We start from the raw sequence: 12,824 nt of genomic DNA, 5'->3' as shown, positions 1-12,824 counted from the left end.
TTTGTGATTTTTAGTTCGCGATTTTTCAATTAGCATTGTTAAAGGCCTAAACAACATTTTTTTTATGTTGAATGGAACCAACTTCAAATTTTGACATGAGAACATAGTAATAATTCTCAGTGTCATGGATCTGGACCTTGCGTTTAGAGAAACTTGTCCCACTATTATGGATACAAGTACTTCTGATCAAAAGAAGGAAAAGAAAAAGTGGAACAGATCTAATCGCATGTGTCTTATGATAATGAAGAGGTTCATGAAGAGACATTAATGAGCGCTCAAGGGGGTTATAAATTTTATAATCCTACAGAATATAAGGTATTTGAGACAGGAAATGCAAAAAATTTTGGAGGATGTTGAGTTTGTGGGGGGTGAGAAAATAATTGATTTCGAATAGGAATATACAAATATTCCATTAGGTATTGCGAGTTTTGTGGATATAGATCCGAGTTTTACTCAAAACACCTGTACGAACGAAATCATTATTGAAACTCAAACTCAACAAGATGAAACAGCACAAAAATGAAAATTCAGAGACGGGTGCAAGCCACTTAAGGTCGCACCAAGTTTTGGAAGATGTTGTTGTAGGCCAGATTGTTTCAGACAATACTAGAAACCCTCAAGAAAATTCAAAAGTGCCAATAAAGAAATATCGTCTTGTCGCTAAATATTTAAGAGACTTTATATTTTATTTTATTTTATGAATGCAAGCATTAACCGGCCCAAAGAAAGGTTAATGATTGTTAAAATTATGTGCACATAAAGTATAGTGATTGATATGTTATTTGAATCATCAATACTCTATTTTTGGAAGTCTCTTTAAAGATCATATTGGCATTGGTTATACATTTTAATTTGGAGGTTTAGTAGATGGATATTAAGACAACGTTTTTAAATGGTGACATTAATGAAACAATCTATATGATGCAACTAGAAACCTATGTATCAAGAGACGCAAAGTTAATAGTGTGCAAACTTAAGAAATCCATCTATGAACTAAAAAAAAAGTGTCTCAACAATGGTATTGCAAAATCATAGTGAGATTATCTCGTTTGGTTTTGAGATAAAATTATTTTATGAATTTGTATACCTTAAGTTTTGTGGGAGTGAGTTTGTATTTCTTGTTTTATATGTGGATATTATTGATTGCCAATATTGATATAAATATGTTGCAAATAACTAAGAACTTTATGATAAAGAATTCAGAGATGAAAGATTTTAGTGATACATCATTTAGCCTAGGGATGAAAATACTAAGGATGAGATTCAAAAGTATTCAAAGTTTATCCCAAAGGAATTATATCGATAAGGTTCTCCTTAAATATGACAAGCAAAACAATAACCAGAAAATAAATCTCAATAGGGAAATGAGACAAATCTAGTCTCAACAAGTGCCTCAAGTATTATCCAGTTAATGGAACAATGCTAAAATAAAGTAAAATAAAGGAAAGAGTACAGAATGGTAAATTGAAAATAGAACATGTAGGAACAGACTCTATGTTAGAATATCCTCTTACTAAGAGATTGACAACGGCTAAGTTTGAAGAGCATGTTGCTCATATGGGTGTAATCTCTATCGAGAATATTCAGTTTTAGTGGGAGTCTGTTATTTGAAATTTAATGTTCTATTTTTCATTGTAATTTTGGATATGTAACTTGTGAGATGTAACAAGTGTTATATTTATTATGAAGTTTCGACATTCTGTTTCTCGTTTATGTTTGAATATTCAGTTAATTTATGAAATTCAGTTTCAAGATTTAAGTGGGAGACCAAGTTAGAAATAGGCATGTGAAGATCACAATTATATGTAATTTCTATGCTACACATCCACATCATGATTCATGTTATTCAGCTGTATTAGTAATGTGATTATTGAGGGTTTAGTTGCGAATAAATGCGACGAATGCCGCTTTAGTCCTTTACTAGTATAGTTGATGGACCGAATTGGTTTGGGAATATATAAGGAAGACAGTAAAGAAATGTGCGCACATAAGGAACACAATGCATAATTAAAAAGTCATGACATATTGCTCAAGCGGGAGATTGTTAGATTTATTGCCAACCTCGTTGGATTTAATGCCAACATTGAGCATATATGTAATCTAATTATGCATTGTTTACTGTCATATATGATTGTCAATTAAAATGATCAAATAAGGTAATAGACAATTAATATATTCATTAGGATGTGGTCCATAAATATGTAGAACAATTTAGGCAAAGATCAAATCATTAATTGACTGATTTAGAAATTTGCAATTCAGAAAAATACCTTTTATGAGGTCAAAAATCTGCCTTTATGGAGGGTTGTGCTGTCCGCACGGATATCGATGCAGTCGCACAGCTTTTGATGCGCTAGCACGGTTTTTGATGCACATCACATTATACTTTTTTCAATTTGGCAGATAACTATAAAGGTTATTATATATAAGGATTGGTCCCCAAGGCACAAGGTAACCAAGAAAAGCACAAAAACTGAACATACATTTTTTTTCTCTCAAGAAAAATACAGTTCTATGTGTCTTCTCTTCTTCTTCCACCATCAAATAATAGAGAAGAGAAATCTATTAGGAAATTTATGGAGGATTTCTCAAGGGTCACACCTTGCTATCTTGGAAGACTTATTGCTCGACCTAACGACAAAAGACGAGAAGGACTTCTTGCCATTGAAGACTTGTCTCGTGCTCACGGAGACGGCTTGCTCTACAAGGCTTTGGTTATTCCATGACAAACGACATGGAATCAGGTATTATGTTCCGCACTTAAGATTTATATTTTGGGTCTCTTTGGCATAGGACGGTCCTTAGGTTAAGGTGGGGAACTGTTTCTCCTTCCCCAGGGTGTAAGTGTTTGTGTCACACCCCAAATCCCGGGTCTGACAGCCTGCCGCGTATATTTATTAAGTGTCACATATAAATACACGCAAGGCAGTGGATCTTTTTATATGCATTACCAATATCCTCCTTTGCTGTATCCGTGTAATAAACCTGAAAATAACCCAAATGGTGGGGGTGAGAATAAATTCTCAGTGCGAAATTTGCCACAGTTTAGATTATTAGACTTGCAATCAAACTCCATATTCAAAAATGAAACCCAAACCATAACAGTTCAAACAGATATATATTCATAAATAACAGAATGCCAATGCTCGACAACAATTAATCAGATGAATCACAGTTTACGGAATTTCCAAGATGAATTTCAAACACAACAGATATTTTGGCTTAACTCAATTCATTAGGGCTTGTAGCAATTACAGATGTTCTTTCGAGGAGGACCCTTTATCAAACCCACATATGTAGGGTTACTAACACCTACAGATGGCCAACCGAGCTGGACCCTTTATCTGACACCCATCTGTAATCGCTTGGCTTAACCGTTTATTAAGGTCTGGTTCAAATCATATAAAGAAAATCCTCTTTGGAATCATTCCAATGTTCCTAATAGTCAATTGACCGTCCAAATGCATTAACACGTAGGAGAATGCCACCGAGCCACAGACGTTACACATGTCACCCACGATTCCAATTCACACATCATAACATAATCACCCTCCCTCGTTCCAACCGGTATTGGGAAATATTGAGGGCCGTTTACCTAAGGCCATTTAGGATCCTGAGAATCAAAGTCAGCATACAGCCCGACTTTGCAAATTCATTGGATCCAAGTGCTTAACTTCGTAAATCCATTCACATACATATCCAAATCGTGGTGACTTTCAATCAAATCAGATCATAATAGATCGACACAACCTACAACCATACCAGCATGCAAATCACTCTAAGTCACATCAATTCAAGTTTAATTTGATTGGGCTATGCAAATGCTCTACACAATTCAATGATGCAATCAATGATATTCAACATGACAAACGAATAAACAGTTTAATTCCTGAAAATAAAGTATCAAACAAGTCCAAGAATCCCGCACCTGATTACGACGAGCGTACCGCTTAATTTATGGTTCAGACGTCTCAAAATGTCCAGCAAAGTCTTGCTCGACTGAATCTACACCTATTTTACAAGTATGCCGGGTTTAATTCGGTTACATTATCAAAACTTAAATTTCAAAAGCTGTCTTTTAATCCGTCAATTCTTTTATACCTTTCGGCCCATTTGACGTATCAATTATTTTATTCCAACTCAATTTAATTAAAGGCCCATAATTTAGCAAAGGGGTAAGCCTCTAATTAACAATTCACAATTTACTCCAAGTCCATTTATAACATTTCTAATGCATAGGCCGGCCATTAATTCAAAACCTCACATTTTCACATCTAGGCTCTTAATTTATACTACTCTACATAAGGCCTTATATTTTACAATTCAAACCCCTAGATATAATTAATTTGCAATATGGTCCCTGCCAGTTCAAAGGCTGGTATACACACAAAATCAGCACAGTACTAGTGGTATCACTGGGCCAGCACCGACTGGTACCAGCATCACATACACAACAACAAGCACGACCAGTATCACATTCTCAACACAAACCAGCAAAACAGAACAAACCAGAACAGCCACAGGGAGTGTATCAGTATCGGTACAGCCAGGCACAACCCGAACAACACAAGACACACAACACAAAGCAACAGCAAAAATTAGTGCCTTTACCAGGAAAATCAACAACCCGAGCAAAGGCCATTTATCAAGTTGAAACACGTCAAAGTCACATCGATCAATTTAAACGAGCAAACCAGAATTTTACCCGAATTGAGCTAGCACGAGATGGATTGGGAAAAGAACGGTCGGCTCCAACTAAGCACCAAGCCGACACCAGCACGGCATCGAGCAAGCACCGGGACAGCACCAAGCCAGCACCAGGACGGAGCACACCTCAACTCTCATTTCTAGGGTTTCGGATTCTCACGAAATTAGCGGCAAACGGTGCAAAAGAGGGAGAGATAAATTGGAAGAGGAGGTCCACGGGTTAGAGAGACAAGAGATGAAGGTCTTCGTGGTGGTGGCGGGGATCAGCGAGCGAGGACGAGGGGGTGGTGCGGAGGGGCAGGGGAGGCAGAAAAAGAGAGAGAGGGGCGGGGTTTGGGGTTTCCCGAACTGAGAAGGAGAGAGAGGAGAGGGTGGGGCGGGTCTGGTGGGTTCGCCGGCGACGGAAGAGGGGAGGGGCGGAGCCCCCTGGTTTTGGCGTAGAAGAGAGGAGGGGACGGGGCTGGGGGGGTTCTGTCACGGGTAGAGGGAGAGAGTTGGGTAACTAAATGGGACTGCTTTAAGATTCGTGTTGGATTTAATCCAAAGGTCCAAACAATTCAGAATTTCATTATGGTCTCATTTTAATTGATTTAAATTTCATTTCTTTCATAAATTCAAATCGAAAGTTCATAAAATTTGTAACTATATTTGTACATATAATTTGTGTATTTATCTCTCAATTTAAGATTCGAATAATTCGATCTCCTTTTATATAATTATATATATTCAATTAGTTCTCTATAATTTATTACAGTGTTCTAAATAGCGCGCTATAGCATTTTTGGACCCAAAACGCTAAGCTATGCATAATAACGCGCTATTTGAGCTATGGACGCTATAGCGGTAATAGCGATCCGCTATAGCGCATAGCGTATAGCGCAACATTTGCTGTTTTTTTTTTCAATTTATATGAGCTTTAAAATAAATAAATGGTGAATATATTGTTTAATTTTGATGAATATTATATTATATCAAATTCAGGTCCGCTATAATAAATTTTTCATTTTTCTCTTGGTTTTTTTTTAACTGATGATAAATCAAATAAATAATTGCTAAATTATGGAAATTTTAGGGACTAACAAGAATTTCTTCAAGGATCATCTGTTTATTTTACTAGAAGTATGATTTTTTTTCTTTTCAATTTCTAGGTTATTTTGAAATTTAAATAGAAAAAAGATAAATTATGTTACGATGTTGAAGATATTTTAAATAGAAAAAGATCGATAGTTTATGATATTAGTATTACTATAGATATTTTGAGTTGCAATTTGGACTTTGTATTGGTTCAATATGAATATTATAATTTTTTAATCAATTTGATATTATTTATTGTTCTATGAGACTAAATAATGTTGATATTTAGTATAAATATATAATATAATTTTTATAAAAATAAAAAAACGCTATTTGGGATAGCTTTCGCTATAGCGTCGCTATTCGCTATAGCATTTTTTGGTGGCTCCCCGCTATGACGCGATAAACGCTATTTAGAACCTTGATTTATTATGAACGAAATTTGAAATATTTTATACAATGTTAATCATACAAAAGTTTGTATTTTAATCTCTTAATTAGAACTTCATATATTTGTTATAATATTTCAGATGTTAAATTCTAAATTTCAGATTCGAATAATTTCGATATCAAATAATATGTTCATACAGACATATTTCTAAATCCCTAAATTTTATTATACATAATTTCATACTTTATTTATATTTCAAAATTTTAATTTCGTTTTAGTCGGTCAGAAAGTTTCTGAACGATCGTTAAGTTAATTAAAATTTTTATTTAAGCCAAATGATCGATTTAGAAATTTTAATCATGTTTTAGAATTTTGAAATGTAACAGTTTGACCCCTAGATGAGATGTAATTGTTTGATCACTAGATAAGGCGTAATTGTTTGGCCTTTTATGATTCCCCAACAAACAAATAATTGTCGAATAATTGAGTTATACACTTTAAGATACAAAAGAGTGTTTTGTTATTGTCTTGAAACAATGGCTAAATCTAATTTAACAGAGACTAAAAGCATATTATATTCATGGGCTAAAGTCTTCAATAGAAAAAAATGGAGAGTGAAGAAATGAAGGCAAAAAGGAAATAAAAATAGCACTATTGTAGCACCATCACAAGCAAAAAAAAAAGATTAAATTGAAAACCATATAGTATTATCATTTATTCCACAACCAAGACTGAAATGAATATGGGATAATCATATAATAATTTCTATCGGGAGCAATAAAGTCGGAGCCGGTTGGAAGCAATTTTGAATCCCTATAATTGCGGATACAGATACAGATATTCACCTTCATGAAATCTTCCGTATCTGTATCCGGCATTATTTCACCATATACAAAAAATATCTGTATCTGTATCCGCAATTATCCATATCTGTTTATCCGGATTCGGATAATCTCTAGATACAGAGCTCGGCTAATTAAGATCAATGTGGTATTATCAATTCATTTTTGCAATTTTTGAAGTTTAAATAGTCTACCTGGAGTGCTCAACATGTTCTCGATATTACAATGTATATAGAAAATAAATTATATATTTTTTGAAAACTTTTTACTATTATTATGGATTTTTAAAAATCATTTTTTTTTCTAATTATTTGTGATTTTTAAAAATCAATAAAAAATAGCAAAAAAATTCAAAAAAAATATAAAATTTGTTCTCCAAACACATTTTATTATGGAGAATACGTTGTGCACTTTAGATCAATTATTTTAACTTTAAAATCACAAACCGAATTGGTAGCACCAAGACCTTGGTCATATTAATATGTGTTTTGGACTATGGTACATTGCAATGTATAGCATTTTGTACATTGGACTATAAATCACGTGATTCTAAGTCCAAATAACTTATCCAAAGAGTTCATCTTGTTGTCCATATTAATATGTGTTTGGAGACCAAATTTTATATTTTTTGGAAATTTTTTACTATTTTTTTAGATTTATTGAAAATCGCTATTTTCAGACAAAATTGGACCATAAAAAAACAACAACTTCAATAAATCTAAAAAAATAGTAAAAACTTTTCAAAAAATGTAAAATTTGGTCTCCAAACACATATTAATATGGACAACAAGATGAACGGTTTGGATCAGTTATTTGGACTTAGAATCACATGATTTATAGTCTAATATATAAAAATGACTATACATTGCATTGCAATGTACCATAGCCCATCTCTCTCTCTCTCTCTCTCTCTCTATATATATATATATATATATATATATGAGGGATCCAATTACACCTTTTTTGGTGACACTGAATTACACTCTCGATTTTCAAAGTTTTCAAAGTTCAATTAGTCGATCCAAACCGTTCAACATAATAGATATATTAAAATGTGCTTGCATATCACATTTTACATTTTTTGGATTTTTTTTACTATTTATTAAGTATTTAACAAAATCACTATATTCAGATCATTGAATTTTTGTACCCATCTTAATAAATAGTAAAAAAATTCAAAAAAAATGTAAAATTTGATCTGCAAGCACATTTTAACATATCCATCATGTTGAACGGTTTGGATCGACTTTTTGGACTTTGGAAATATATAGTGTAATCCGGTGTCACCAAAAAAGGTGTAATTGGATCCCTCCTCATATATATATATATAGAGAGAGAGAGAGAGAGGTTGGCTACTCTACTTCCATAAGCATATGAGGGTATATGCTTATAAGTCATTTTTTTCGTTTTCAAAATCCAAACAGTTGATCTGAACCGTTAGATGTGATCTCTATATTGAAATGTGCTTGGAGACCAAATTTTATATTTTTCTGAATTTTTTTACTATTTATTAAGCCATTTTGAAAATCGTTGATCCAACAGTGGCTTCTGGTTTTACTGTTTTGTTAAGCTACCGTTGGATCAACGATTTTCAAAATGGCTTAATAAATAGTAAAAAAAATCAGAAAAAATGTAAAATTTGGTATCCAAGCACATTTCAATATAGAGATCACATCTAACGGTTCAGATCAACTTTTTGGATTTTGAAAACGAAAAAATGACTTATAAGCATATACCCTCATATGCTTATGTAAGTAGCGTAGCTAACCTCTTTCTCTATATATATATATATATAGTAAGGCTACCATACATTGCAATGCATAGATATTTTTGTACATTGAACTATAAAATATCGAATTCAAAGTCCAAATAACCGATCCAAACCGTTCATCTTGTTCTTCATATTAATATGTGTTTGGAAACCAAATTTTACATTTTTTTTTACTATTTTTCATATGTAGACGCATCACTCACAAGATACGCGGATTTCAACTGTTCAGATTCGTCGTTTGAAGTTAATTCAATCTATTTTAGATTTGAGTTCACCAAAGAGTTTGATAAACTTTAGAACACCGCCCTAGTTCTACTCTGATGGGTATATATATATTTTTATATCTGCTTTGATCAGATTATGCAATTGAATGGCGGTTGAAAGGTCTATATCTATCTATATATATACTGGGACCAATGTCATGAATTATATAATTGTTTCGCTTGTTTATATTGTAACTTAATCTGTTGTTTGTTTGTTCTCAAGGCATCCAGCTCAGACTTAGGTCCACTGCCGTTTGCTTCCAAGAATTTAATTATTCTTTTCATAAATCACTTCCATATGCATGTAATTTTTAATAATTGAGTGGGTGAATACACGAGTTACAAGAGGGTTTAATGATGAAATATATTTATCTATGGAAGTATAACTAGGGTATTTTTAAGCTCATTAAGAATCTTCAAAATTTATCGAATTGATTTCAAATGACGAATCTAAATAATTGAAACTGATTTACTTCATGAGTAATACATTTACATACGAATTTATAAATTCTTGAATTATTAATATATAGTCAAGTAGTAAAAAATAATGATGAAAAATGAATGCATTAATATTAAAATATAATTTTCCCTTTTTTTTAAACCGCTTCACATTTTATAAAATTAATTTGAATATTTACAAATATTGTATGTAAATGTGTCACTCATGAACTATATGGGTTTCAAAAGTTTAAATTCATCATTTGAAGCTAATTTGATAAATTTAGACTTGATGAGCTTAAGAACACTCTAGTTGACGAGTTAGACGCACTTACATGTAGTGAAGGAAAAAAATGTGAGTATGTGACGACGTGACTTGGTTAGTCATGTCATACGAGTATATGAAGTGATTAATTTTTCTTTTACATGATATGACATGACATAACTAAAATGATAGATAAAAATTACAATTATGTTTAGCAATTTTTTTTTATCAAATTTTAAGTTTGTTGAAAAGAAATTAAAGACATGTTAAAAGGTATGGAGAAATGATATCATAAATTAAAGTAAAGAATAATATTAAAAAATCTGGCTATGTGGTATCGCGTGACGTGTTGTGATCCGATCAGTTTATGTGATGTGTTGTGTGATTTTTTATTACAAAAGACACGTCATATAACATGCGAGTCACGTAATACATTCAACATACGTGACACACTATAGTTGTGATATGTATCATGACAAAACCAGTAACGAACATAACTAATATTTTCACTACTTATACGTACATTTGACACCAAAATAACAGTTCAGCAGTGAATTGTTAAGCTTTTTGTTTTTGTGTAGAGTAGAGGTTTAGTACTATAAGGATCACTCACATTGCCTATATAAAAGTCCAATTCTAGGCTTGCAATTTCAGATCATTTTGGGGACGAGTCAATAATTTAATAAAACCAAAGACAAGAAAATATGAGCCACTAATGATGAACTGATAAGTCATAAACTAATAATATTCATCTAATTACAATTTTCTATTGTTTCCAATCTAGGGCCAAAAATTATAAAACTCACATATCTCACTAATTAAATTAATTATCGCATATATGCATTGATGCATGTTATATCTCACTCCTTTAATTATAAAACTCATATATTAAAATATTTCGAAAATGCCAAAAAAAGAGAGAAGATTGGTGGGAACACCCAATAAATGGGTTTATAATAAACGTGCTGAACATGCTCCTTTCAAATGAAACGCCCATATAGATAATAATGCAATCCTACCTTTTCTTTTGAACAAAAAATCAGAAAAAAAAGTTAAAAAATGAAAATTTTATATACAATTATAAAATAACGAAACAACGTTCTAAAAAAATATATTTATTGTTCGAAATTTAAATTAAAATTTGAAATAAATAATGACATAAATTATATATTGTTTTAGTCATCTGCAGTCACGTTTAATCACTTTCTGTGTCGTTTGAAAGATGGTCACAATATGAAAATAGACATGACACACGACTAGGGTGTTCATTGGGTCCGGTTTATTCGGTTTTGAACTGAACCGAATTAGTTCGGTTCAAACGGTTCGGTTTTTTCAGTTTAATGGTTCGGTTCGGTTTTTTTTTAAAATCAAATTATAATTTCGGTTCGGTTTGAAATATTTCAAAACTGAAATAACCAAACCATCCGAACTTTTATATATTATGAATTTGATCCGGACTGCCTCGGTTTATTTCTTAGTACTCTAGTTTATTTCTTAATAAATTGATTTAAATACTTCGGTTCATTTTTTAGTATCTTAATTTATTTCTTAATACCCCGGTTTGTTTCTTAATATACTTCGTTTTATTATAAATCAATTGTTTAAATAAACAAATTAATATATTTCGGTTTGAACCGAACATACCGAACAAACCGAACTAAAAGTTTGATTTGGTTCGGTTCGGTTGCAATGCTAGTTCAGTTCGGTTCAGTTATATTTTTAAAACCGAATTATAACTTTGGTGAGCCTAGTTCGATTCGGTTTCAACCGAACCAAACCGATGAACAACCCTACACACGACTAACATACATACTGTATTTGAGCGAAAAAGTACCATGCCGTAACCTGTCTGGTCAAGCCGTAACTTCTTTTTACATCCCTACTCGTATCGTTTAGGTTTTACCAAAGAAAACAACATGGGTCCCCAACATGTATTTTTTCCAGTCCCTGCTCTTGTATGGTAGCAACATTTTTTTCCTTTTTCTTCTTGATTCTCTTGTATTGATCTGGTTTTCTGGATGGAGAAAGAAAAAGTGATAAAACAAAGTTGTGTGAACATGTGACAGGAGCAGCCAATGAGCACATATAATTCAGTTGACGTGACAGTAGGGCCGGTCTCAAAGATTTTGCTGTCCGGAACGAGAGAAAAGTTTGAGATCTTAATATTCAACTTGATTTTTCAAAAACTCATTTTGTGGTTTAATTTTCTTCCAAAATTTTTTAATATAACATTTTTGAGGTTTTAGTTTTTCTTCTTCTTTTTTTTGTTTTTCGCTACTTGATCCATATTTTCTAGAAATCATTGTTTTAAATTACAAAAATAACAAAGTAATAGAAGGATAAAACCTAGTTAATGAGGCAAAGGTAGTCCAATCGAGAGGCCACGGTCTGCAGCCTTGCCTTGTCTAGTTCAGTCGCTGCGTCACTGTCGTTGCCACGCTGCTTGATTTCTTAATTTCTTTCTTCTCTCGTTTATTGATTTACATAGAAGAAACAGTGGAACTAGATTTTTAATATTTTTAAACTAGTTTTTTGGGCACTGTCGGCTGTCACAATTTTTTTTGAGTCCGTATTGAATTGATAGATTTTTAAAATGAAGAAACTAACAAACGGAAAAATGAAAAAACTAAAAAAAGGAAGGATTGAAAGTTTTTCCTTTGGCGAAGAAACGGAATAATTAAGAACATTTTTGGGTCCTGTTACTGACCGTGAATTGAATTCCAATCTTTCTGTTTTTTGCGTTTTTAACACATTATAAATTTTAGAGGGAACAATATGTTTGAGATTTTTGAGAGTACATATGAACTTTCCCCATAAATTTAAAAATAAACACAACATTATAAACTATTTAAAAACATGTTATTCATGTATTAAATTTGTGTGCATTCATAGATCTTTATTTTCAAACTTAAACACAAAAAAAAGAATATATTTGACTAAAATATATAGTTACATGTTATTGTAACTATACACACGTTCAGAAAATAAATATAAAATTATAAAATATTTAAATAAAAAATAATATTATTCGCATATTAAAAAAAATCAAAACAGACAAACGGAAATCTATATT

At 32.1% G+C, this 12,824-nt stretch overlaps 1 protein-coding gene; it reads left to right on the top strand.

Moving 5' to 3' along the window:
- The window catches only part of LOC144575955 (putative F-box/FBD/LRR-repeat protein At4g13965), a 68,631-nt gene that overhangs the window by 37,444 nt on the left and 18,363 nt on the right, over window positions 1-12,824 (top strand).

Source organism: Carex rostrata, chromosome 24, assembly GCF_964058835.1.
Source record: "Carex rostrata chromosome 24, lpCarRost1.2, whole genome shotgun sequence".
Classification (NCBI taxonomy): domain Eukaryota; kingdom Viridiplantae; phylum Streptophyta; class Magnoliopsida; order Poales; family Cyperaceae; genus Carex; species Carex rostrata.
Note: the sequence above shows the minus strand (reverse complement) of the source record. Positions and strands in the feature narration are given on the sequence as shown.